The sequence below is a fragment of the Mustela nivalis genome (genome assembly GCF_964662115.1).
Source record: "Mustela nivalis genome assembly, chromosome: 10".
NCBI lineage: Eukaryota > Metazoa > Chordata > Mammalia > Carnivora > Mustelidae > Mustela > Mustela nivalis.
In genome coordinates this window covers 74,723,467-74,745,366 of record NC_139029.1, presented here as the reverse complement: position 1 = coordinate 74,745,366, position 21,900 = coordinate 74,723,467, and the positions used below count along the sequence as shown (strand labels likewise).

General features: G+C 42.8%; 1 protein-coding gene across 6 annotated transcripts in view; it reads left to right on the top strand.

The window, feature by feature from the left end:
• Positions 1-5,061: 5,061 nt before the first annotated feature.
• Positions 5,062-21,900, top strand: part of LOC309843288 (uncharacterized protein) — a 144,484-nt gene continuing 127,645 nt past the window's right edge. For 5 of the 6 annotated variants that reach the window (XR_014300041.1, XR_014300042.1, XR_014300043.1 and 2 more), the window contains exon 1: positions 5,062-5,255. The gene's annotated coding sequence lies outside the window, so the exon portion shown is untranslated. Of the gene's footprint in view, positions 5,256-15,907; positions 15,991-16,546; positions 16,666-21,900 lie in introns of all 6 variants that reach the window. The other variant, XR_014300044.1, reaches the window with a different exon arrangement.

Below are 21,900 nucleotides of genomic sequence, written 5' to 3'. Positions count from 1 at the left end.
CTCTCACTGTCTCTGTCAAATAAAACCTTTTTAAAAAATAATTTCATCTATTAAGATCTTTGAGAGTCAAATATTTTGGTTTAATCCCAATCTTTTTCTTTTCTGTGAGCTTGTTTTATAATAAACATTTTAAAATTTCTTTTACAAAGCGCCTCTCCTCAAATATCTAAATAGTCTTATCAGGTTCTAATTTGGCAATGCTAACTCCCACTTTATTTAACATGCAAAGCTAGGTATTGAAGCCTTACCTAATTGGGGTCATTTACAGAAAACGCCCAGGAAATGTGCTTCTTATATATATCTAGTGAGATTTTGAAACACTATTGTCAGGAAATACAAGCAATCCCTGAAACTTTTTCCCTTGGGTTATCAGAGTCCGAGACAATTGATGACATTACATCGGTCGTTCATTTTAGATTCGTGGAGCCTACAAAAATCAATAGTTTTCCATTATCAGGTCCAGCTGGGTCACTAGCCTGTCAATGAGCTGTTACAATTGCTGTACAGGGGTGAGCCTGACCAGTCAATTGCTGCTGACAAGAGGAAAACATGCTGACAGCCACAGGAACAAGTCAGAACACAGATTTGCACTTCAGTTCACCATCCAAAGAGACTCAGAGCAAGGCCATTTTCAAGACATGGGGCACACATACTCTGTGGGAGGCTTGGGGGAGGGCCTACCCCCTCGTTTTATACCACAAATGCCAAAGGGCCTGTTCTACCTCCTCCTGCCAACCATCTCCTGTAGAGACTATCCTGTGGTCACTGTCTTTGTTAGTAAGAGGGCCTGTACCAGCCAGACTTTTCCCTAAACACCATCTTCTATCCCACATTGTACCCAGAGTAAGAGTAGGAGGAAGGAACTCTGATTTTACTACCACCAACTCAGATGTAATCATACATATAAAATATATAAAAATGTAAAAACTTAAAAGAGGACATAAATGGGCCAAAGACAATAAAATTGGATATGACTAAACCTGTTGCAAGTAAGTATTGATTGAAGAACAGAAGGTCCTGAAGTGTTGATATATAGACTCCCTTGTTCCATCATTATTTATCATACTATCTCTACTTTGATCTCAACTTGAGATATTTTACTAAATCAAAAATCTCTGCTTTGGTGTCTCATTCAGTCCCTTATGTGAGGCAATTAACAGCAAGCAAGGGGAACAGAGTTCTCCCTGCCCTACCTTGGGGTATAGAGTGGTCAGCTTCAATAAGTACAAATAAGTGCCCCCAAATTAATAAAATGGAGACTGGCTTGCCTTACCTACTGTGTCACAAGGTTGTCATGAGATTCAAAATGAAATCAACAGAGTAATCTCTGTCCAACCAAGTGACTATATATGTGTGTGTGTTCTTGTGTCTCTTGCTCTCTAGAAACTATCCATGCAGCAAGAAGTTTAGAAGCAATGGAAAGAAGTGCTCCCTTCTCCAGAATAATTCATTTTTGGTCTAGACAGAATGCTTTCATTTTTTAGTTGGACACATGAATAATATATCACATATTCCATCATGAGTGAAAGCCAAAACTTAGAAGACAGCTCTGAAGTCTTATTGGGTTTGGTGGCTCTCCTTAGTACATAGAGAAGAGGATTGAGATGCTAGCAGAGTAGACACACACTGTCAACTTCCTGCGTGCTGAGGGATTTCTGAAGCAATGGGAATTTGTGCAATGCTCTGGTCTCCTCATGCTGGTTTTATTTCAGACATCAAACTTTTAAGCTCAAAAGATAAATATTTTGAATTTGTTTCAATATTATGATTTTTAATGTTTCACTTTTATTAACATCTTTCAAGTATTAAATTCTAGCCTTTTTAAAAATCCCTCCAGTCTTGGGTTTGATTCTTTTGGAAGTCAACATTCACTTGTGTTCTATCATCAAACAAAACTGGTAATCAACTGTATTACTGGAAGCCAACTAGCTAGGCTTTTCTTTTTTTATTATACCACAAAAAAAAAAAAAAATCAGTTTCTTTAAATGAGTAAAAAAAAAAAGTAGTTTTAACAAGAGCAAATTTGCTAGTAATTAGATGAACCAGTCTTATGTCTTCCAGCACTTGGAAGCATGAAATTCATCAGAACTCTCATAGCATTAATTAAAAAGAATTTATGTTTTTTTAATAAAATGCTTCATGTTTTAGCTCCTTTATTCCTCCACCAAATGTGATTATGTAGGGGCTGAAGGGAATTCAGGTTAATATGTTGACACACTTAACAATGCAGGGTCATGTTGCACAATACGCTTCACTGGTTTGGTTCAGTACACCCCCTGACAGGGCCTAATCATCCCCTGCCCTAAAGGCAGAGGGAAAGAGAGGATTTTAATTACTGCTCTGTATGCAAGTTTGCCAGCATTAAATTGAGACATAATTAGGCCTCTGAATTTTAATAATTGTCCTAGCTAATTGGGCAGACAAGTACGTTATGCATCATGGCGTGATTAGATAATTAGTATTTCCAAATGACAAAATTGGGCTCTTGATTACAAATTCTACATGAAGGGGGAAAAAGGTAGCAAGCAGATCTTTATAAGTCTATTAAGAGAGAGTTTAGCGATGTTGGTAATTTAAAGTCCATTAGGAAGCAACATTTCATTCTCAGAGCTGGGGATCTGGGACAAGGTTCTCTGGCCAACTCTGGCTCCCACTTAGGTCTCCTCCCCACGGAGCTGTGATTCTTCTGGGGTATATTCATCTCCCTTACCCCCCAACCCCCATCCCAAGCCTAGCAGTCCTCACCAACCTTGGGTAAGGTCTCTTTGGCTAGACACCAGATGGCAGGTGATAACTCTGAAAAAGAAATCATGGGATGTAGGAAGGATAGAACAGAAAAAGGGGTAACCTATCCAGTCAGGGTATATGTATCTATTGTGCCTTTCCTTTGCAAGCAGCTGTTCTTTCATTCTTCTCCCAGAATTCACCACTTTCATTCTGTCCTCAGCTCCTGTAAAATATTTTTGGTAGAAAATCTTAAGTCAAAATCTTAAATTTTTGAGGTATGATGTTATTGGGGAGAAGAGCATGGGTGCTGGAGCCTGACCTGGGTTTGAGATCATCACTTACTAGGAGTATGTCCTTGGAGAAGTTACTTAATTTTGCCAAATCTCAGTTTTCTTATTGGCAAAATGAGGAAACTTCTCCCATAAGTTTGTTGATTGGATTAAATAAGATAATACATATAATTTAAAGCACAATGCCTGGCACAGAGTAAAGCACAATGCCTGGCTCAATAAATATTAGCTATTAAATGAAAATTAAGTCAGTGACTTTAGAAGCTACAAAGTGAAGGTGCTGGGTCTGGCTCTTTTTTTATTTTGACAGAGATCACAAGTAGGCAGAGAGAGAGGAGGAAGCCGGCTCCCCGCTGAGCAGACAGCACAATGTGGGGCTCCATCCCAGGACCCTGAGATCATGACCTGAGCCAAAGGCAAAGGCTTTAACCCACTGAGCCACCCAGGTGCCCCTACTATACTCTCTACTAACTCAAATGTGGCAAGGGTCCTTGGCTCCTTTGCTTTTTTTTTTTTTTTTTTTTTAAGATTTTTAATTTATTTGACACAGAGAGAAACCACAAGTAGGCAGACAGGCAAAGAGAAAGATGGAGAAGCAGGCTCCCTGCTGAGCAGAGAGGATGCAGGGCTCAATCCCAGGACCCTGGAATCATGACCCGAGCCAAACGCAGAGGCTTAATCCACGGAGCCACCCAGGCACCTCTCCTTTGCTTTCTAAGAGAGGAACATCTTGCTCCACTTACGCTGGGAGAACCCAGTGGCAACAGCTGCCTTTATAACTCAAATGCCCAACCAGATTTCCTTTCTGTCCATTCTTCAGAGGTTAGCATTGCAGGCAAGCCTGGCCATTCAGAAATCATGGGGACAGTTAACCTAAGAAGAATGTGGAAATACAAGGTTGAGTGATTACTCAACCTTGTGACTCACTCTTCATAGATGTCACTTTATTGCCCACAGAGGCATACTTCTGGCTGCTAAATTTTTCTCACAATAATTGAGTAGGTTGGGCTTTAGAGTTAGGGTTTTCAGGCAAAAGGAAAAACTGAATACAAATCAGAATCCCTCTGAAAAATGATAGGTGGTTGGTGAATGATAATATGATGGTAGCTTGTTACAGGAAACTCAGAAGTTCTGGATGTATATCCATGTACAGTCATTAAGGATGACTATAAGGAAAATAACGTCTCCATAGCTTGATCAGGACAGTCTATGAGACTGAACGAGAATATCTTATGACTTTCTCAGAGTTTGTGCTTTCTGGCAGAGAGATTCCAATTTAGAATGAGGAGTTCTCACTGTGGGTAAACTTTATATCACCATGGCATAATCTCTACAGTACATAACACCTAAATATCAGAGAGAGAAAGAAAAGGTACTTAAGATTAAGTATAGAATCCATACATTCTGCTAGAAGCTTACTTAGAAGGGAAGAGTAAGATGAGTGTATGAGACTAAAAACAGAGAGTAAAAACAGACGGAGAAAGAGTGAGTGATCTTATGCCTGATCTCTAAGGAAACCACTGCTCTTGGGCTGTCTCTCTGTTGTTCACAAGAACCCTATTCCCAGGGTCACACGAGTGGCCTGGAGAGTGGGTGCAGGGCTTTTGCCTCACTGCACTTCCTAGATGCCAAGAGGAAATATCACCGCGGGCAGAGGGTGGGAGAGGTAATAGCTGTCACAAGATTTTCTTCCTCGCCACACAATGCTAGAGCTTCTCTCCCCTCTTCTTGAAGAAGTGCGTTTATGACTGATCGCTCAACACCTTGTTGGTTCTGATTGCAGAAAACACACCTTATAAATATATGATAACCATCCTGTAATAGAGAGTGTGACAATTTACTTCACAGTGCGTTTCGGGCTGCTAATTGATCGTTTCAGTCCAGGGACGATTTGGAATAAATTATAGCCATCAAAAGGATATCACAGCTCATTTTGGTGGAAGGTTTTCCATGTCGCTTCGCGTACGTCTCCCGGAGAGCGCAGATCGCACCCGGGGGCGGAGAGGAGGGGTGGGAGTGGGCGGAGGAGGAGGCCGGCGGGGCGGGGCCGGCGGGATGGGGCGGGGCTGGATGTGGCGCGCGCTTGGACGTGCGCGCGCGCGCCCGGCAGCTGCAGGTCCGAGGCCGGACGGTAGAGGCCTCCCTTCTGAGGCGGCGGCGCGGCCGCAGGCGGCTAGGGTTCCACTCTCCAACCCGCGCGTCCTTCCCGACGAGGTCCCTGTGCGGCCCGAACCCGGTGTAAGTATTCCCCGCCCGCTCTCCTCCCCCCGCAGGCAGCAGCGCCTGTTCTTTTGAGGTGAGAGTGTCCCCCGGGCCGAGGGCCCTGCTTGGGGCCGGGGGGCTCACATGCGCAGGGCTTCCCTTTCTCCTCCTGCTTGTCGCTTCCCCTTAGCCGGGCTTCCCCGGGCGGGGGTAGGGGGAGACATGGTAGCGCGGGACGCTGCTCTCTGAGCACCGGGAGCGGGATTAGCGAGGCTTGGAGTCGCCGCGGCCCCATTGGGGGCTTTGTGTGCAGTTGGGGTCCGCGGCTCGGGTACCTCTGCTTCTCACGCCGCAGTTGGGGAGGAGGGCTTGTGACAGACCCAGGCTTGGCGTGGGGCGGGGGGCGGGGGGGTGGGCCTTGCCCACCGCAAACCCCAGGGAAGGGCAAGGAGAGCGCGGGTCCGTCCTGTTGGTGACCCGAGGCCGTGCCGGGGTGTCCCATTCTCCACGTCCGGAGGGCGGCGGGTCGCGCCCCGGAGGACGCGGCGAGAGCGGCGGCCGGAAAGCCTAGGTGACCGCATCCTCTCCGCCCCTTAGCTGGATCTGGAGCGTGTCGCTCCCCTAGACCCTCATCTCGTTTTTATTTCCCAGCGAAATGTGTGCCGTTGTGTGACGGTCATGAAAAAGGGAGACCCAAAGCCCCAGCCCTGGATGGGTTTCGAATTTGGGGGGGGGGGCGCGGGTGAGGCGGGGGTTCCTAGTCCTGTCGCAGGCATTTGCGTTTCTGGTCTCCCCTCCCCGCCCACAAGACGCCCCTGGCAACTTTCACGCTCCTCCGAAGTTAAAACGTAAGAAGGGTCGAGGCCCTTCAGCTCACACATAACACACCCCTCTATCCCAAGTGCTCAGAGTCGGGGCTTCGCGCGGCGTTCTTAGTTGTTTAGTCCTCTGTCACGCTAATACACGATGTCAGTCTCGGGCACGGATGTTTCCATGCAGGCGATTTTGACAGCAGTCATCATACCAAGCTATTATGAAGTGTGATGTCAGTGCGCGTTCTGGAGGACGGATAATATATAAGCCAGTTTTTGACACGCTCTCTTACCAGGAAACCTCTGAGACCATCAGTATGAGGCATTTTAATTCACACACCAAAAATATTTTGTGTTTGGTTGACATCTTTCAAAATGCTGAAAGAGGTAGTAGCATTTATCATTTTTGTAGGTATTTATCAATATACTCACAGAAGTCCCCCCCCCCCGGAAGGAGGAGGGTCTTGTCTTATTCCTATTCTATCATATACACCAAGGAACAAAGATGTTTTGTCCTACCAAATAGTCAGTGAGAAGGCTCTATTTAGGAAACTAAACATCTTCTAAAACTGGAATGATTGGAAAAGTGAGGAAACTAGTTGTGTTTATACCTTCGTTGTGAAAGAAAATCATCTGCTAGCTTAAATGAGAGACTGTATGTTTTCAGCACAAGTGCTGGGTATGTGAATTGATCAGTTTATTTCAGGTATGGAAGTCAGGTAAACAATGCAGTCTTGGTGACTACTTGGGTATTAAAGACTCTGATTATATAAGGAGTCCCTTAAAATAAGTGATTACGTTCAAAAGTATTGTTAGGGTCCAGAATCCGACATGAATTCTGAAATCTGAAAGTGATCCAAATCTAACCAAATGCTTTAGGCTTGCTATTATATAATGTAAACTGTATTTACATGGACCAAATCCTGTAGGAGTCACTTTTACAGTGGACTCCACATGTGTTGGTCCAAGATATGATTTTCTTTTCTTCATTCATTAAGTCAATAAGTATTTATTCATTATTTGTTATAGGTCCTCCATTTCCCTTAGCCATTGAACAGGATGCCCATAGGCAACTAATACTTAATTGCTGAAGTGTAACTAGACTATGTGAATCTTCTCTTGGCTCCATGAAATTCAAGGAGTATATGAAAGAGTTAAAAAGTATGGCCTTTCATGTATACAAAAGAAAAATAGGACTGATTACTCTCAAGTAGTAAATCAAGGAAGGAAAAATTAGAAGTTGAGAGTTTTCTCCAGCTTGTGCCCTATTCCCACATAGTGCCCTGTGCTTTGTTTTGTTTTTTCTCCTTAAGACTTTAAAAACAAAGTTTAAAGGATTTGCATCATTGAATGGACTAACAATACCCTTTTTAATTATTTTAGAATGTATAGTTTTCCCTAAAAGATCTGGCTCCTTACATGGTGTGCTGGGCTGACTGGTTTTATGTGAATGAAGTCCTTATATTTTTAGTAAAAATCAAAACCACAGAGACAACTGGGTGGCACATTGGGTTAAGCCTCTGCCTTGGGCTCAGGTCATGATCTCAGGGTCCTGAGATCAAGCCCCAAATTGGGCTTTCTGCTCATCAGGGAGCCTGCTTCCCTCTCTCTCTCTCTCTCTCTCTCTGACTGCTTCTCTGTCTACTTGTGATCTCTCTGTCTGTCTGTCTGTCTGTCAAATAAATAAATAAAATCTTTTTTAAAATATCAAAACCACATACCCCTTTCCCTACAACCTAAAGAAAGAACTGCCTACAGTTAAGTCAAGCAAACAAAAAATATCTCAAGTAGTCACAAGTCACAAGCACACCTGGTTAAAATTCATTTTCATGGGACACCTGGGTGGCTAGCTTTGGCTCAGGTCATGACCCCAGGGTCCTGGGATTGAGCCCCACATCTGGCTCTCTGCTCTGTAGCCCGCTTCCGCCTCTCTTTCTGCCTGCCTCTCTGCCTACTTGTGATCTCTGTCTGTCAAATAAATAAATAAAATCTTAAAAAAAAAAGAATAATTTTATCTTTAACTCTAAAATATGTGCTGTAGGGCTGAAACTATATAACCAAGATATGAATATAAATTGATATAGTCAAACATACCAGGACTTACATATATATTATAGTGTGTTTTTATCTAGCTAGTCGTCTTGGAAGTCTGTCATTTATTCTAATGATGTGTTCATTGCTGCCTTTAATCGAATCTATCTTGGAGGTCTTCATTAGTCACTTTTTTCAAAACTCACAGCACATCTTGTTAAAAAGCCTAGGAAGTGGTAAGTCATCTTCCTTTAAAGACCCACCCTCCCCACCCACCCAGGGTGCCTGGGTGGCTCAGTTGGTTAAGGGTCTGCCTTCTGCTTGGGTCATGATCCCAGGGTCCTGGGACTGAGTCCTGCATTGGGGGTCCTTGCTTAGTGGGGACCTTGCTTCTCCCTCTCCTTCTGCATCTCCCCATGCTTGTGCTTGGACACGTGCTCTTTCTCTCTGTCAAATAAATAGATAAAATCTAAAAAAGAAAAAAAAAGACCTTCAATGCCCTGGAAAGTGAGGGGGGGGGTGATCTAGTCAGGGTAATATAATTTGGGGTCAAAACAATCAGAAAGACAATTAGATGGCTTTCTTTAGCAGCTTTTAAACTAGTTCTAAAGGCATTATGTAAACATAGTTTGAATAATGGCAGCACCATTGGAATAAAAGTAACTGCTAAGAAAAATTCTCATTTAGAGCTATACATTCTCTTTGATTGTCAATGAATTTTTAATTTAACAGTTACTTATAGTACAGTGTATACAGCCATATTCAGAAAGTTGTGTTGAAAATTTGGTTGATCTGAATTTTATGAGAGTTCAGTTTTGCTGCTATGATTACAAAAGCTGTTAAGTTCTAGAATGTGGAAGTGGCTAGGAAAAATTCAAGATGTCAGGCTAAAATCAGGATTGCCCTATTTAATTCTACAGAATTGGTGCTCCATACTCCTTGAAATATAAAAGAATCTTACTCAGTTAAGAAACCAAATTTCACTTGTATTCTATTTTGTGAGCAAGCCATTTACCATTAACAAAAAAGTGATCCTTAGACTATAGGTTAAATGTAATCCTTAGTCTAAGTGATCCTTAGACTATAGGTTAAATGTAACTTTTGGGTTGAAACACTTGTCATTTTTAGTAGTTGGTTGTGAACATAGACCCTAAAGTAGATGTGTCCTAGAACCACTGTATACTGCTGTAAGTTAACAATACTATCAAAATACAGAATCATGAAACTCCTTACCCAGTGCATTTAGACATGATGTTCAAGACCAGAATATGGGAAAGGGAATAGAAAGATAAGGAAAAGAGAAAGAGGGAGAGGGTAAGAGCTAGGTTCTGGGGCTTTTGAATTATAATTAGTTGAATTCATTTGAGGAAGAGTTTATAAGTGCTTTCCAAAAACCACCAGCAAACAATTTAAAATCTGAGGGACTAGTTCAAATTCAACTCCAGCTGAGACTATATGGAAAACCAAGAAAAGCAGAAAGAATGTAATTAGCTGAGTAGCAATTTTTATACCAGTTCAGTTCTAATACCTCAGTATTATATAAAAGGTCCACAAGATCATTAGTGATTAGCAGGCATCCAGACCATAATGATGAGAGATCAAGGCCAGGGGACAAAGATGAAAGAGCTTTCCTGCTTAAACTGAATGTTACAAATGCTGGTGCACTTACATAAGGAAGGTCAGCCAGCAGATTAAAAAAAAAAAAAAAAAAAAATAGAGCAACAGTCCCAAAGCAACAAATGTGTTCCTCTCTTTCACCCCAGAGTTAGATTGGATATGGAGATTAACCAAGCTTGAGCTGACACAAAAAGAATGTCCTTATTTCAGCCATTTATAAGGCCTGGAAATTTGAGTTCTGTCTGCTTTAATGAGCTTGGATATTGCCCAGAAATTGGGGAAGGGGACCTGCTGGGTCCTGGATACCAGGGTTACATTCCAAACTAAAAGGTCAGTCAACAAGGTGGACAGATCCAATTCCAGATATTTTCTGGGTACACTCTGGATTGTTTGTCCATTAAGTAGACAAAACTAATCTTATAAGTACAAAGACTATACCCTCAATATATATGACAGTTGTGGAAAAACAGGTGACATGATGTTAACCTTTTTTTTTTAAATGGATAGCATAACTATCATGTCTGCTTATCTTCTATAGATTAAGAACCATCCAAATATTTCTTATGTTGAGTCTACTAAATTTTTGCCTATAGTGTTTATAGCTTCAAGACTGGAGTAGGGGGCTTTTAGTATGGCCCCAGGTAGTAGTAATAGAATTAAGTGTGGTTGGTGTAGTTTGAAGTCCATCTCTTTCATAGAGATGGACTCTTGGTTTTAGATTTACAAAGTTTACATGTGGATCAAAAATATAGAAAAGGTGGGAAATTGCCCATGATACTGGGAAGTATCATGTGGTAGAATCCTAGGCCAGAAGTGGGGACCAGGTTTACTGTGTACCAATTGTGTTACTTGAAGAAAATTTTAGTTTCCTTATAAACAAAATGTGTATCCTAATAATACCCACTGGGTGTAGTTTTGAGCCTCATCTGAGATGGAATAAATGGAAGAACTCGATTTATTAAGTACTGTGCAAGTGCAGAATTTTGTGTGCCACTACACAGGTTTTGTAGGTAAAGGTAAGGGTCATAGACCTTGAGCCGTAAAGATATTTAAACCAAAATATAAATGAAGATGGAAACCTGGCCTTTGGGAATGTGGGAGAGTACAGTAGTTTTAGCATGGGTAATAGAGATGAGTGAATAATGCAATCATTATTCCTCCTTACTCAGATTCATCAGAAGTAGTATCCTGTTACCAAGTATTCTCTTCTGCAAGAGATTTATTTGTTTGTTTGTTTATTTATTTATTTATTTGAGAGAGACTGCACACATAGGGGGAAGAGGGGAGAGGGAGAGAGAATCTTAAGCAGACATTATACCTAGCTTGGAACCCAACGTGGGGCCTGATCTCATGACCCTAAGATGGTGACCTGAGCCAAAATCAAGAGTCTGATGCGTAACAAAGTGAACCACCCAGGTACCCTGCAAGAGATTTTTTTTTAAAAAAAGATTTCACTTACTTATTTGTCAGAGAGAGAGAGAGCACTAGCAGGGGTAATGGCAGGCAGAGAGAAGCAGGCTCCCCACTGAGCAGGGAGCTCAATCCCAGGACCCTGAGATCATGACCTGAGCAAAGGTAGATGCTTAACTGACAGAGTCACCCAGGGATCCCCCTGCAAGATATTTAAAAAAAAACAAAAAAACAAAAAAACATTTCTTCCTGGGGTGCCTGGGTGGCTCGGTGGGTTAAACTCTGTCTTCGGCTCAGATCATGATCCCAGGGTCCTGGGATCGAGCCCCACATTGGGCTCTCTGCTCAACAGGGAGCCTGCTTCCCCCTCTCTCTCTGCCTGCCTTTCTGCCTACTTGTAATCTCTGTCTAATAAATAAATAAATGAATAATCTTAAAAAAAAAAAGTTGCTTCCTAAAGGGATGCCTGGGTAACTCAGTTGATGAAGCATCTGACTCTTGGATTTGTCTCAGATCATGATCTCAGGGTCATGAGATTGAGTCCTGTGTTGAGCCCCTCATGGAGCCTCGCATTGGGCTCTGTGCTCAGCAGGAGTCTGCTTGAGTTCTCTCTCTTCCCCCTCCCTCTCTCTCTGCCCCTCCCCCTACTCATATGTGTGCACACTCTCTCTCTAGAATAAATAAATCTTTAAAAAAAAAATGCTTCCTAAGGACCTGTTGAGTATAAAGAAACCTGCCAGCTTGCTTAATACTATCAAGTCCGGATATTCAGCATTGGCACTGAAGGCAAGCTCTGCATGTGGGGAAAAGTAGCCAGACTTTCATGCCTTGATTCTTGTGCTCTCGGAATTTCTTCTCAGAGATTTCATTAATTCCCATTGCTACTTTCATGTCTTAGGGGAGAACAGAAGCTGGCTGAAGTTCCTTATATTGGCTTAATTGGTCAGCTGTGGACATTTTTCAGCAATTGTTATTCTTTCCACAGCAGCATCCATTTTTGCTGCAGAGATAGCAAAACTTCCTCCCCAATCCCTTGCAGGCCATTTAAAAAAATTAACACTCATATCTTTTAGTTGTTCCTACTTTCCTCTTTGTATTTAAAAGTTGCCAAGACTGCTGGGGAAAGAACAGTTTGCCTCTCTATCTCACAGAAACACCAGTACAGATACAGGCAGCATCATTGGCTCCCACCGACATGGGGCATGGCTTCAAAAGGGGATGGGAAAATGGAAAGGGTGGTCTGGGACATTATGGGGTGGTATACACTCATCTTTTTTTCTGTTGAGTTTCAGGATCTACCCTACTAAAGAGTAAAAATGGTGCCCCTTGTCTGAAGTCATTGGTTAGAGGGATGTTTTCTGGAGATTTGTTGAATATCTTCCACACAGTGATGCTTCATAAATTCACATTCTGTGAGGCACAGTGTATTTGAGTCAGTATAGTGTATTGGGGCGTTCAATTCAGACAGTCTGCGTTTCAGTATCACATCTACTACTTACTTGCTAAGTGGCTTGGGCAAGTGTCTTAATCTCTCTGAGCCTCGGTTTCTTTATCTGCAAAGTGACAGTAGATTCTACCTTTTAGGATTGTTGTACCTAGCATGTGTGCTCAGCAAATGGAGCTATCTTATTAGGCTCTGGAGAGTGAGGGAAGAGTATAAAGAAATTTCCATTTTCAAGGAGCTTACACTGTGGTTGGAAGGGACTGAGTAAAATAAAACTGACAAGACCATACAGGGCAGAGAATAGGCGTGACATGTAAGTGCTGCAGATAATGAAGAGTTCAGCAGTCCGTCAAGGACTAGAATGATGATGAAAGATTTCAAGATAGAGGTGGGAATTTCTCTCTGGGATTTACAGTCTGGATGGGGTTCATATATATATGGTGCAGCTGAGGCATCCTAAATGGCAGGAAGAAGCAGTGATCAGAACACACACTACAGTAGGGGTGGGAGTATGCCAGAGTGGGAAGTAAGCCAGCTTTTGTGCCAGACAGAAAAGCACGGAATCCTATCTCTGCTGTGAGATTTTGGTTGGACAAGTATCTTAACTTCTTTAGTCTTGGTTTAACAACCTTAAAATGGGTATAACTATATCTCATTTAGTTGAAGAGATTAAATATGATGATGTTTGTAATGCCTACCATGGTCCCTGGCACCTCAGAAGTGTTCAATAAAATGAAGATAATCCATCTGGGATTTTCAGAGGACAATTGGAGGGCTGTCTGTCTGAAGAGCTGTCTTGCCTTGTGCAGGCTAGTAGTGGGAAACAAACAAGAAATGTCCAGTTACAGAGAGTGGCCAATTTAAGGAGCTGGGGTTGTTGCAGGTTATGAGAGCTATCAAGGGCTTTCCAGTGAAGTAAGGCATTCTGAAAGCTATTTTGGAGGAAGGATGAAATTCATTTTGTACATGTAAGGTGACAGAGGTATAGATTAGGGATAGTGAAAGGGTGATCAGATGTGGTCGATGTGGTCTCTCTAAAGTTTCTTTCACGGGCGCCTGGGTGGCTCAGATGGTTAAGCATTTGCCTTTGGCTCAGGTCATGATCCCAGGAATTGAGGTCTGCATCATCAGGCTTTTTGTTTGGCAGGGGGACTGCTTCTCCCTCTGCTTGTGCTCTTTCTCTCTTTCTCTCAAATAAATAAAAAAATAAACTTTTTTTAAAAAGTTTTTTTCATAGAAGGAGCTAAGGACTAAACAGTGTGGAGGTAGAGAGCATTTGTTTTGTGTGTAGACTCCTAATATTTAATGTCAGTTGCCCATAATAAAATTAGTATAGACCCATAACTTTGGAAAATAGAACTCAGTCAATATTCAGGGACTGTAAAAGCTGGGAAGTAACTTTAATGTTAAATTACTCCTAAAACTTGCTTCAGCTCAAATAAAAGCCCTTTAAAAGATCTCCTTTCCCCTTTCTGTTAATGAAGATGAGTGTGTGCCTTTCACTGGTTTCTAGGAAAGTGTAAGTACATATCATTGGTAGCCATATGAAGTTTGAGGGTAGGATTGTAGTGGCGTTGGGTTAAATGGGGAGGATGGTGCTAGCAAAATGGTAATTTTGATGACTTTATTTGGTGACGTGATTTGCATGAGAAAATTCTGTTCTTTCCCTGGGATTTAGAAGTGATTTAATTAAAGACACAAACCTAGGAAATAGTTTTGGATACTAAGGGTTTTATTTATATTGTCTCTCATTTTCTCCTCACTTCTTTTTTTCTGCCCATAATAGCTTTATAGTAGGAGAATACATGGTAGACAATTGTATTTCTAAACATAGTCACACTGATTATATGAACACCAGTTTTTTATAACGTGAGGAAATTGCAAGCACCTATTACTGTTCAATGGCCTTAAACATGTTAAGCAGGAAAGGATAACTGACCTACCATTGATTTCATGAATTCTGCTGTTCTCTCATTCAGGGCAAGGGCAACATGGTGCTAATAGCTCTGGGGTGTCTGGGGTGTCATAGTAGTTAACTATAGCCAAGAATTTCTTCCCTTGGAAGGAGGATGCACAGGCCAAGAGAATTGTGCACACTGGTTGACAAACACAGGAAGGGGATGAATGACAAAGGAAAACACAGGCCCTGTGAGGTTAGAGGCAAAACAAGCTGGCTTAGTCCTGTTGCTTCTGAGCATGGGCAAGGAGTGTATTTCATTTCTTACCTCTTGTGTTTATTTAAATTATCTCTTGGTGTGGAGGTGGAAAGAAAGCATGATGTTATAAGGCTCATTAGTATTAAGATGCAAACATGCAGATTATATCCACCTCCTGACAATCCTTTTCGTTCCAGCTTAGAAACTGAAGACTACAAAAGAAACCTGTTTAAGGGAAGGAAGGAGAGAAAGCAAAAGACATTTCCCTACTTTTTAATGAGAGGTGTTTTGGGAATATATATTATTTTTGGATTTTTGGTATCCATACCCCCCTAACAGATCATTCAAAGTAGCTCCTGGCTGAAAACTGCCAGGGGTTTTGAATTTTGGGCAGATGACATTGGACAGAGGTATTCAGGGTGCTGCTGTCATTAATTTTGCTGAAAGAGCCTCATCAGAGACCCAAGTCTCCTCTCCTTGGTGGGTGGCACTGAGATCTAGAGAGGGCCTCCATGCAGATTTCAGCCTTTCCCCCTCCTCCAACCCTGTCTGTCTTCTACTCCTGCAGTGGGACTTCTCTCTCTCTTCCCCCTTTTTTTCAATTAAATGAATTAATTACCAGGCATTTAACTTTTTGCCAGACTCTTTCATTATGCCCAGAGTTTTTGCTGAGCGGCAAAGGGAAGTAATAACATTCGCAGTGAGGGGCAAATCCTGTTAATGAACAAATTAAAGTTCAAACAGTGATTCAAGTTCACAACCTCTCCATGGCTCTTCTCTTTAATAAGAGTTATACATGTTACTTTCCTGCTCTTTTCTCCCTTTTATTACTTTTTAAGCTTTTCATCAACACTGCCGGGGCATATTTGAAGCTCCCAGCCTTTCAGCCCTGACAAGGACTGGAGCAGTTATAATCCCATCTTAATTTGGCAACTTTTGTAAAACACATAAAGGGCCCAGGGCCACCTTTGGTCACCAGGACCGGGTGACCATATAGCTTCCACCTCCTGCCAGGGCTCTGTGGGTTGCTCCTCTCCCTGTGCATTCCTCTCCCTACACACTGGTCCTCTCCCTGTGCATTCCTCCAGCAGTTAGGAATTTATCATTCACCTTCCCGTCCCTTTGCACCACTTTGCTGAGCCCGTGAGTGGCAACTGTCTGAATCCTTGCCTCTCTGTATTCCTTCTCCTGTCACACTCTCCACCTGTCTGGTTGCAGCACTAGGGAGAAAAGGACTACGTGAGAAGAGGGAGGAGTCTCTGGACTAAAAGCTGGGAACATTTATGGGAAAGGCGTTTGAGGTAGGAAGGTTGCCTCACCACCATTATTACCAAATGCTGCTAGCTTCACTTAGGGGACCATGCCTACAAAGGCATAGAAAGGCCCAAGCTGTATTGGCCCAAACCAGAGCAAGGCAGGGGCCTGGTGTGAAGGAGCCTAGGAAGCGTCGGGTGCCCGCCTACTTCTTTTTCTCCTTTTTTCCCCCCTCCCCATACTGTGGATTGCGTGGGGGTCTTTTCCACCTCTGTGCCTGGCTTCTCACCACCATCCCCTGAGCGTGGTGACTTGATATAATCACCATGACAACTGCAATCTACGAGCATACACATAATAGAGATGAAATAGACAAAAGATTAGCATGCCATGAAAAGTACAATAAGTTTCTTATTTAGCATTTAGATAACTGTCTTTCCTTCGGAGCAAGCTTCAAAGTTGAAGCCAGTTTAGACCAAGAGGATTAATTCTTTCTCCCGCATGCTTCATTGAATCTCTCATTACCAAACTTTGTCTGTATTGATGTAAGATTTGATTGAAGATTAGAGCATTTAGCAAATCTTGCTTTTCTGCATGTATCAGGTCCTTTCAAGCACGGATCGCGGTGCCCAGTGGTCAATACCCTTACTTTTATCCAGTGTCTGCTTCATTTAAACTTAATCAACTCCATCAGCGAACTGGAACAGGGAAACGTCCCTGCGGTAAGAATGTTGTGCTTTTGTGGGATAATTCTTTGCTCTTTCCCGATCCGTTGCCATTAAACCTAAAATTGCACTATGATGAACTTTTTTTTTTTAATCAATATGATAATGACAATTGGGCCTGAACACTCTTATAGGACTTAGATTAGAGCTGAATCTGGCTTCCATCACCAAAACAACTTCTGGTCCTATGATAGTCCACCTCCTTTTGTGTGGCTTTAATACCTTTCCTTCCCTGACATTGAATATTGCTCAAGCTGGAAAATGATGCATCTTTGTAGAGAAGGCTCATATGTCACAGCCAGAAAGTGAAGCAGACCGATTGGTTGTGTGAATTATCTGACTTGCTGCAGTGAATTATTTGCACTGTTTCCCTACCTAGTCAACAAGTTCCTGAGGTATAGTAGAGATCAATCAAAACTGACAGCCTGCATGTGAAGGCTTTACTGTGTAAATCTGGCGCACTCATCCTGGCCATGCCGGCCCTGGCATCTGTATATCATTTTTATACTGCTACCAGTAGAGCAATTTCAAAAGTATTTGCAAGGAAAATGCGTGTCCCCATCTGTTCCTAGAAGCATAAATGTGCCACCTTCAGAGGGTTTTCACTGGTAATCATATCTTTAATGATCAACAGACTAGTGATATATATTTTTCCATAAAATGGGGTTTTCTTCACTTTATTGTGATTGGCTAGAATAAATAGCTTTTCCATATGTTAGGGAGATAAAATATAAGATTAGCAGAGGTCGTTTGTTGGATAGTAAACAAAAGAAACAATTCATTCCAAATAATCTTTGAAAAGAAGCAATGACAAAATTAAGTTGCAATAACAGAGCATCTGAGACCCCACATCAGAAAACAGACCTAGTTCCTCCTTGGAAAAGGAGCCGTTTAAGAGCAGAAACTTAGTCTTCTAGAGGACTCTGGTGGCTTATTTTCACGAGACAGGGGAGGGAAGGAGCAGGGTAAGGAGAGGCTGAATAATACTTATTTGTTCTACTTCGAAGGTCGTATTTTCTATCCCTTTATTATTTTTTTTTAACTTATTTCTCAAATTCCCTTCCCTTTATTTTACCTACTATTTTCCCATCTTCACTGCAGCACCCTTGGTAAGTTGGTGGGGGGTATGTAAAGCAAGTAGGAAATGGCAACCCTGCTGAATTTCTCTTCAGGCCTACAAGGAGATGGGGATTGTTATGTGCTTAAAAAATCAAAAGGCTGGTTTCCTCCATAGGAGATTTCTCTTCTCCCATAGTAAAGGTTGACTTTGGAGAGCCAGACACATACCTGCCTTTAAGAGAAATTCCATAGCCTTCAGAAGCTACCTAAAGGTAGCCAAGACCCACCAGAGAATCCCCAGGAAGTATTCTCCCACTTGTATAGGTTACAGTCCAAAAAAACAACCAGGCCCTGATCTGCCTCCCCCCACACACCCATGCAAGTATTCTGCACTCTCAGCACCCAGGAAATCCTCCCTTTTCAAATGCAGACACTCTTAGTTTTGTAGAGACTGTTAGGTCTTGGGGAAATTTGGAAACTTCTTCTCCAGGATTTCTGTGTAGAGGTTTCTACTGCCTGCCCAGAAATCTCCAATTCTATTTTGTTTCCAGGGTTGGGAAAGAATCTCCTGTTCCACAAAGGACTGATATTGTATGATGTCTGAATCTATCTAAACAATGTCTTCAGCCTTCAGGCTCTCCAGAAAACAGCTATAAAGCGGTTTAGAGCTGTTTTCTATAACTCAAGAATTGAGAATAAGAAGTTGGGGAGGCAGTTTCTCTCTAAACATTGAAAATAAGACCACTTAGTTAAGCTGATTCAATATTATTATTAATAATATTATTATTCCCCCCCCCCACCCTGGGACAGTGGGACAATATTACCCACTCCACCCCCATAGTCCATAGAAATTTTTTTGCTCTTTCTAAATGCCTACTGCTCTCACTGCAGCAGGAATATATGGGTATTAGTTTGAAAATTGGAAAGTGGTCTTCATGCTGGTCCCAAGCAGAAAGTCTACTAGCATCTTAGACCTAAATTGTGTTAACTTCGTGGCCCTAATGAAGCTTGGGAACGCTGACAAAACAGTAGAAAAATAGCTCACCCAAGTCTCTGGCCAGAAGAAAGAAGATCAGAAAGCCATCAACAAAAGATTTTCTTTTAAAATTTACCCTTAATCTTAGAAACATAAGCTTATAGGCTTAGATTGCACATACGCAGGCATAGACTGTATAGGATTTACAGGTAGATCACATTTTGCCTGATCTGAAACCCCATTTGCTATAATACTGTAATTAAGACTAAAAGAAAGGGAAGTCACACTCGTGGTTGCCACACACCGTATTGTGGTTACACGCAGATCTGCAGTCTTCAGTGAATTTGCTCGCTGCAAAGAAATTCTGCCATGTGTTGTGTATGAAACAATTTACACTTAATTCAAAAAATTGAATTTCCTGATTTCTGTGTATTTAGTTTGAGACGCATTTTGTATTGACTTTTTCTATGTTGTTTTCATAAAATGAAGTAAAAACAAAACAAAAAAGAACCAACTGATTTTATGTGGGAGAAATAAATGTGTGATGTTTGCTCCTTGCCCTGTCTAAGAAGATGAGGCTGTTATTTCCACAGGTGGGATGTTTCCCAGTCTTTCCTCCTGTGCCCAGGGGTCCTGTCTAAGCCACAGACCTCTATCAGGAATGTTGCTGAGTAGAAGATGCTGCAGATCTTACCTTTGGGTTTCATGTCGGCTGGGGTTCTGAGCCATAGAACTGCAAAGCATCCAAGTTTTTCCTAAACCCCAGAATGGAGCCATTTGCAACACATAGTCCTTTGCTGCTTCAGAACCACAGACCCTCTACACATGCATATCCATAGCAGAGATGGAAGTCTTGGCAACTACTGGACAAGTATTGCAGATTTTAAAAACAAATATACTGTGTTCAGGATGAAAATTACCTGCAGCAACAATGCTGTCTCTTTCCCTGGACAGCTTTACTGCTGCCAAGCAACCTTATCAGTTCAGGCTTATTTCACTGAAAATGTACTTAATTCCAGAAAAACTACTAGATACCTATATGTAACTATTATTTGTTAGCCAATTTTATGCCAACAACCCTCCCACCTTAGAAGAAAATATTGAACCTAAAATCTAATTCAGATATTTGAAAACATATAATAAAGTATGAATTTGTATATAATCTTTTATGACTGTAATATGCATAGTATATGGTTTTTAGATACCCCTTAACAAGTCAGGGTGGGCAGGCAGTGGGGTGTTTTGAAAAGAAATTCAGATTTTAAAATAAGCATAAGGAAATGCCTGTTTTGATTAAGGAAAATAAACTGATCATTAAGACAAAGAGAACTGTTAAAATTTATTGTCAGTTAACAATCTTTATGTTAAATTACTGATAAAATGGCACCAGGATCTTAAAAATGCCAAGGTGTTTAAAGCTACCAGAAAATGAAAATTTTGGAGGAATTGAAGTTTCTCTTTTGTTTTTCTGTACTCTAAACAACATACTAGTAGTACTTTCAGTCACTCTTGGCTTTTATTAGAAATTTTCATCTTGTTGCAGAAAAGCAGCTTGTATAGTTAATAGCCTCGGTCTAAAGAACGTTATTTCTAGGCAGAATTTCTACATTCACCCTTGTCTGTGAACACTTGCTAAGGGATGTGTTTTAATTTTAGGTCAGAACAACTGGGTTAAGATATCAAGAAGATACTTGAGTTTTTCCTTATGGGGGATGGGGGAGGAGAAAGGAAGCTAAATTAGTTTTACTGTGCGGCTAAAGGACTACTCCAGGCAGCAGTGTGGTAGGGAAATTTGGATTTCTAAGCAGTACTCTTCTGCCAATCCATTTCTTAACTCTCTTGGAACCATTCCCCTTTGGAGCAGGTTGCAGGTGGTCAATCTCTGTCTCTCCCACCTCCTCTCTGTCACCTTTGCCCAGACTTTTTGCCCAGGTACTTTCTTCCTGGATTCCCCTCCCACATACCAACACATATGCCGAGGGACCCGACAAGCTGTTTGAAGAAGCCTGCTGTTCGCCCTGGACGGGGGAGGGGTCCTACCCGCCTCTGGGCATTCAGGATTCGGGTGTAGGCTCCTTCCAGCCCTCTGCGCCGCTGGACGAAGGAAGGGGCAAGCCAGCTGGCTGTTCTGGGCCATGGCCTCTGGGGCACGTGACCCACGGGCAACGACGGGAACCATCCGTGGACGAAGCCAGCCACGACTCTGTTTCTGTTGGCCCGACGCCTCAGGACACACCTGCCCCTCGTGCCCGGACCGCAGCTGCCGAGTAATCCTGGACCCAGGTCAGGTCCGACTTCAGGCAGGAGGTGTCAGCCTGAGCACGCGCGCGCCCTGCCCTGGCATGGCTGGGGGGTCGCCTTTTTATGCTGGAGAAGCTGGTTTGAGAGCACGACCGGATCGCCAGTTACTACTCGCCTTGGGTTAACCCCAAAGCAGGCGCGCGGGAAAAGGGAGAAATAGGAACTGCGCCCTTGCTGACCGTCCTCATCCCTCTTTGTGTCCCAGCACGCCGCCTTGAGAGCGCACTCGCAGCTCCCGGTCCCGGGGCCAGAGACCCTCGGGTTTCACTGCCTTTAGCCTCCGGCGGAGGCTGAGATAGTGGGGGTAGGCCTAACCCCGGCGGGAGAGGCCCTGCAAAAGGGAAGTGGGACGGTGAACCTCTGCAGCGTCCAGCGGCCTCTCCGTCACACACTGATTTCCAAACATTTACGGCGAAACGCCCTTGGGGAAAGAGCTGCAGTTCCTCTAGAATTCCCGGGCTACGCTGAACCAAGTGTTGGGGGGTGCACCTTGCTTGCCCCTAGGCGCGCTTGCGTTCACTCTTTCAGGTCCCTAGGGCTAAGCCTGGGTGCTGTGGCTGCGTCCTCTCTGGGTCCGCCCCTTCACCTTCCTCCTCCCACCCTCCTAGACTGAGTTGGAAGATGTGCGAGCCCCTATTGGGGCGCCCTTTCCGAGTGGGCGCACTCCGAGCACCGCCCTGGGGCTTCTGCAGCCGAGAGCTGCGAGTTAGGGCCTTCTCGCCTTTCAGCACCAACTCCTCGCGTCGCTCGAAAGCCCGTAAGAGTAATAGTCAACTGTTTTTGTCACTTTCTTAAGATGCATCATCCCTGGTCTCTCTTGTTTCATTACAAAAAATCCCAGAGAAACCACCCGGCAGGATCAATCAGACGCGGGCAGCCAGACAGTTTTCTTGTAC